The sequence below is a fragment of the Orycteropus afer genome, unplaced genomic scaffold (genome assembly GCF_000298275.1).
Source record: "Orycteropus afer afer isolate SDZICR_OR568_19922 unplaced genomic scaffold, OryAfe1.0 scaffold00086, whole genome shotgun sequence".
Lineage (NCBI taxonomy): Eukaryota > Metazoa > Chordata > Mammalia > Tubulidentata > Orycteropodidae > Orycteropus > Orycteropus afer.
The window spans coordinates 10,040,407-10,047,055 of NW_006921673.1; positions in this window are offsets into that span (position 1 = coordinate 10,040,407).

Consider the following 6,649-nt stretch of genomic DNA (forward strand, 5'->3'; position numbering starts at 1 on the left):
TTGAACCTCCAGCCTTCAGGTTAGCAGTCAAATGCCTTAGGCACTACACCACCAGAGCTCCTAAGAACACTCTTAATATATACAGGCAAAGAGACAGTTGTTCTTTAGATTATCCTTATTCTTTGTTTCATTCTCAATAGCTACACCTGTTCCTGATGAATCTGATTTTCAGAAAGCATGAATTGAGACACAATAATGTTTCTGTATGTGTATCCTATTGATGGGACTGTCAGCCTCTGTGAGACTTTTGCTGCATATGAGAAGCCTTCTTATAATAAATTGGCTTAGGTAGTTAGCTGAATAATATAGCCTCCTGATTTGAATAAAGGCAAAATGGGAATAGTCAGTTATTAGAAGAACAGTAAAAGCCTTCTGTTACAAGTAACACAACTTGTCCATCTACCATCATGTTATTATTCCTGCAATTGAGCATCTTCAATTCTTGGGGAGGGGAGTGCAAGCCCTACTGATTCACAAAATCATCATCAGGGAAAGTTGTCTGGAAAGATTTTATTTGATGGATAAAATTTTGTTTACAAAGAGTGTTATCAGAGAGAAGTATGCATCTCTTCATAACTTAGGGGTTTCTGGGATGGAGTTAATTTGTTATCCTAACCAAGTGGAATGTTGTTGTTGTTGTTGTTATGTGCCATCGAGTCGGCCCCAACTCATAGCGACCCCTCCTTGGGTTTCCGAGGCAGTATAACTACGGAAGTAGGATTGCCCAACCTTCCCTCTGAGGAGTGGCTGACCAAGTGGGATAGTTGCTTGGAATTCATTATATTTGTAAATTATTGCTTTGCTGTTAAACAACAGTTTTAGATAAATCTATTCTCAGTTTTGGATAGATTATGAAATTGCCATCTGGGTATAATTCCTCAAAGAAGTGAAGTTTGCTGCTTCCCTCAATTTGATAAATGAGTTTTATGAACGCAGTATTCAAATCATTCAAGCATTATTTTGTTGTGGAACAACAAGACTTTTGATGAAAGAAGTCAGCGACATGGGCTGAAGTCTGGAAGCAGAGATGAATCAGAAAGACTGTCTAAATTAGAGATCAGTACTCCCTTCCTCTAAACCTCTGTGCTCATGAATTATTTGTCTGATAATTCCATATCTGTCTGTCCAGTCATTCTTTTCCCTTTTGCCCTATGGAAACAACCCATTGAAGTGTCATTACTAGAGACAGTGTATCTTTTCATAAAAAATTCACAGAGAGAGATGGATAAGGAAGTATACATCACACAGGTCACAGCAAACTTCTGAAAAGAGCACATTGCTCTTCTCTGCCATTTTATTGGACAGTTTTTACCTTTGTTTTTCTTTCCCTGCAATGCTATTTTAATCTGCTGTCTTTTTTTTTTTTTTTAAAGATTTTCCTTCCAAAATTTTCAAATCCTTTTCCCTTTTATGAAAACAGAAGGTCTTCTTTGTCTTAGCTCATAGCTCCGTTTCTATAACCCGAAACACTTCACAGAACTCACCAAACTGACGGTCTTCCCACTTACAGGACTGGTGTTGTTGTTGTTATGTGCCAAAAAAAAAAAAAAAAAAAAAATAGTACTGTTTCATGGCAAAAGATGTATATTGTGACCCTGAGAAATTTGTTTTTGAGAGTTCTGATAATCGTGAATGCATGTGTATTATTATACACACTGATTAGCAATAGTGGGTAAAAATGCATGAAACTATAACAATGCATCTCTAAATACCAGTGATTCAGAAATAAATACCAAGAGCATTGTAAAACCAATTAATATTTGACACCTATTTACTCTAATTTTCATTTCTGTGAATTTGAGGCCAAGAAGAGCAGAATGTTTGGGATTCTAGTATGGGAGAAAAAAAAACTCCAGGTCACCTTTAAAATAACTGTTATAACTACCTGAATGAATTGGAATGGTTAGAAAACAATGTTGTCGTTGTTGTTGTTGTTTGCCATTGAGTCGGCCCCGACTCATAGCGACCCCTCCTTGGGTTTCCAAGGCAGTATCACTACAGAAGTAGGATTGCCCAACCTTCCTTCCGAGGAGTGGCTGGTGGGTTTGAACCGCCTGCCTTCTGGTTAGCAGTCAAGTGCCTTAGCCACTATGCTACCACAGCTCCCTAGAAAACAATAGTAGTCCCTTATTAACTTATCATTACTAAGTAATAATGAGGACATTATAAAAATTGTATGCAAGAGTAAGACTCACATGTTGGTAGTGTTCTTCCATAGGGACCTGCAGTGTTGCCAAATGGATGCTTGTGTGCTATGGCATAGTGCTGACAGAGTAACTCCAGTTTTGCTCAGACAATTTATCTGGGAAGAGATGCTCATTCATTTTATTGAAGTAATGAGTCCTTGGGATAGATGAATGGAGTTCAGTTTGTTGAGGGAAATAATTGTTATGTGAATTTTAGTAAAGTTATTTCTATTTTAGAAATAAGTTCCTACTTTATAGTTTAATTCAGGGAAAGAAATTTCTTTAATTTATACAAAACAGTTGCAGTATGATGGCAGATGTCATTGAAGTCACTTATATTTCTTCATGTCCTCTTTTTAGTTGAAATGAATTAAATTTCAGGAATGCATTTAGTTAAGTCTTGTTTTAATACTATTTTAATATTTGTTTCAATTGCAAAAATGTCGAAATTTTTGTTACTAGATTTTTTATGATGGTCTATCTATCTATCTATCACCTATTTATCCATCCATGTTCAAAGTGTAAGTTCTATGAGGGTAAATATTGTTTATGGTTCTAGTGTCTTGAACTGTACTTGGTACATAGACACAATAAGCATTTGTTAAATGCATGAATGCTTCCTGAATCCTAAGCTATCATGATTTTATTAATTGCTATTCAAAACCCAAGACTATATGTATAGGATCTAGGAAACATTCATGCATTTAACAAATACTTAATGTGCCTATGTACAATATCTACCCTTGTAAAGGGAGCTCTGGTGGCATAATGCCTAAGGCATATGACTGCTAACCAGAAGGCTGGTGGTTCAAACCCACCAGCCACTCCTTGGAAGGAAGGTTGGGCAATCTATTTCTGTAGTGATATCACCTCAGAAACCCAAGGAGGGGTCACTAAGAGTCAGATCCAACTCCATGGCAGTGAGTTGAGTTAGTGACCCTTGTAAAGCTTATATTTTAAGCATGAATAAATAAAACATTCACATAAACAAATACATGTGAATTATAATGTCAGAAAGCAGTAAGTGATATGAAGGAAATAAAACAGAAAAATAAAATAAAGGACTTATGTAGACTAGGGAGTTACTGCTTCTTTGAAGAGATGCGATATGAACAGAGACCTAAAAGAATTGAAGGGGTCACCATGCGGCTATCTAGGGAAAGAGAGTGCTAGACAAAAAGGAAGATCAAGAGTAAAGCCATTTGAGGAAATGTAATTGTTGTACTCTAGAAATAAAAAGAATAAATTAGAACATAGTGAGTAAGGGAGAGAGTTTCTAGAGAGTGGATTTGAGAGAGAAAGAGACTAGATCATGGAAAATTTTTAAGTTGTAGTTAAGAGTTTGGGAGCTCTGGTAACATAGTGGCTAAGGCACTTGACTGCTAACCAGAAGGCTGGTGGTTCAAACCCACCAGCCACTCCTCGGAAGGAAGGTTGGGCAATCCTACTTCCATAGTGATACTGCCTCGGAAACCCAAGGAGGGGTCGCTATGAGTCAGGGCTCTCGACGGCACATAACAACAACAACAACAAAAGTTAAGAGTTTGGATTATAAGTGTGAAGGGGAGCTAATAGAAAGTTTGTACATATGAATGACATGATTTTATTCAATTGGAAAACAGTCATTCTGGCTTCTGTGTGATACATGGACTGATGGAGTAAATGTCTAGTGCAATAATACATTTGAGAAATAAAGCAGACTTGGAAACTTATAGTATCAGCAGTATCAGTAGAGAAGTGGCTGGATTCTAGGTACTTCCTGAAAATGGAGACAATAGGATTTGCTACTGGATTTTATGTTGGTGACCAAGAGAGGAGACAAAGATATCTCCAGGAATTTGACTTGGGAAGCTGGTTGAATGGTTGTGTCATTTACTGAGATAGAGAAAATTTGGAGAAGAACAAAACAGGGGAAATTAAGAATTTGATTTTGGAGGTTGTTTGTTATGATTGTTAGACACATAGGAGTAGCTCCAAAGATAGCCAACTGGATATAAAAAGGCAGACAGTTTAGAAGAAATATTTGGGCCAGATATATCTCTATCTATCTATCTATCTATTTAATTTCAATATGGAGATATGTTTAAAACTATAGAAGTGAAAGAGATTACAAAAGGTGTAAGTAGTGCACAGGTTCTGTGGATAAGATAAGATAAACTGAGAAGAAGGCTCTGGCAATCTAGTTCTAAAAAATGAACAAACAAACAAACAAAAACTGGTGAGTGAAAACCTTATGAATGCAGTGGAATATTGCCTGATATGGTGCCAAAAGATGAGGCAATGAGGTTGAAAGGACTCCAGATATAATCAGAGAAGAGCTGTCTTGTTAAAGTAGAGTCAACCTCAACGATAGGAATGGAATAAAGCTTTCAGGACCCTCATTTGCTGATGTAGCATGACTCAAAATAAGAACAAATAGCTGCAAACATCTGTTAATAATTGGAATCTGAGATATATGAAGTATGAATTTAGGAAAATTGAAAATCATAAAAAATGAAATGGAACAGGTAAAAATTGATATGGCAACCCATCTTTGGGTTTCTGAGTCAGTGTCTCTATGGAAGTAGATTGCCCAATCTTCCTTCTGAGGAGTGGCTGGTGGGTTTGAACCCTAGCCTTCTGGTTAGCAGTCAAACGCTTTAAACACTATGCCACCAGAGCATCCATTGTAGGATTAGTGAGCTGAAATGGACTGGTATTAGTCATTTTGAATTGAAAATTATATAGTCTACTATGCTGGGGATGACTCATTGGAAGGGAATAATGTTGCAATTATTGTCAAAAAGAAACTTTTCACAATCTGTCCTGAAGTGTGTTGCTGTCAATGATAAGATAATTTCCATACACCTCCAAGGAAGACTAGTTAACATGACTACATGACTATTACTTAGATTTATGCACCAACCACTAAAGCTAAAGATGAAGAAATTGAAGATTTTTACCAACTTCTGCAGTCTGAAATTAACCAAATATACAATCATTAAGCATTGACAATTAGTGGTGATTGAAATGCAGAATTTGGAAAAAAAAAAAAAAAAAAAAGATCAGTATTTGGAAAACACAGCCTGATGGAAACAACCCAGAAAATTTCATGACAGAATTTTACAAGACTATTCATTACAAACACCATTTTTCAACAACACAAATGGTGACTATACCGTAGACCACCACTCATCTGTCAATTTGTTGTGCTGTGCTGGCTGTGTGTTGCTGTGATGTTGGAAGCTATGCCACCTGTATTTCAAATATCAACAGGATCACCCATGGTGGACAGATTTAAACAGAAATTTCAGGCAAAGAGAGACTAGAGAGAAAAACATAGCCAGGCTCACTTCTTGGGGAGGGGGGGGGAATAGGCCACTGAGAATGTTAAGGATAGCAGAGAACTCTGAAATAGTGCCAGAAAATGAGGCCCTCAGGTTGCAAGATATTTAAAATATGACCATAGTAGAGTTGGCTCCTCAAAGTAGAGGTGACCTTAATAATGTGGATGGAATAAAGCTTTTAGGATCTATATTTCCTGCTGTAGCATGACTCAAAATGAGAAGAAACAGCTACAAACATCCATTAATTATTTCTCAAATGTATTATTGCACTAGACATTTACTCCTTCAGCCTATATCTCACACAGAGGCCAGAATGGCCATTTTACAATTAAATAAAATCATGTCATTTGTATGCACAAACTTTCTATTAACTTTCCTTTATACTTATAATCCAAACTCTTAACTATGACTTAATTGTTTTTTATTATCTAGTCTCTTGCTCTCTCTAATCCACTCTCTGGAAACTCTCCCTCTCACTCACCATGCTCTAATTTCCTTTATTCCTAGAGTACAACAATCACATTTCCTCAATGCCTTTATTCTTGCTCTTCCTTTTGTCTGGCATTCTCTTCTCCTAGATAGCCATGTAGTCATACCTTCAATTCTTTTAGGTCTCGGTTCATTTTGCATCTCCTCATAGAAGCTCTGGTAGCATAGTGCCTATGGCACTTGACTGCTAACCAGAAGGCTGGAGGTTCAAACCCACCAGCCACTCCTCGGAAGGAAGATGGGGCAATCTACTTCTGCAGTGATACTGCCTTGGAAACCCAAGGAGGGGTCGCTATGAGTCAGGTCTGACTCGATGGCACATTAACAACAACAACAACAACAACAACAAAGAAGCAATAACTTCCTATTCTATATAAATCCCTTCATTGTCTGTTTTATTTTCTCTATATTGCTTATTACTATCTGACATTATGTTTCATATATGAAGTGTATTTCCTGCTATAGCATGACTCAAAATGAGAAGAAACAGCTGCAAACATCCATTAATAATCAGAGCAAGGAATGTGCTAAATATAATTTAAGAAAATTGGCAGTTGTAAAAAATGAAATGAAAAAAAAAAAATCAATATCCTAGGCATTAGTGATCTGAAATGGACTAGTATTAGTCATCTTGATTTGGGAAGTCCT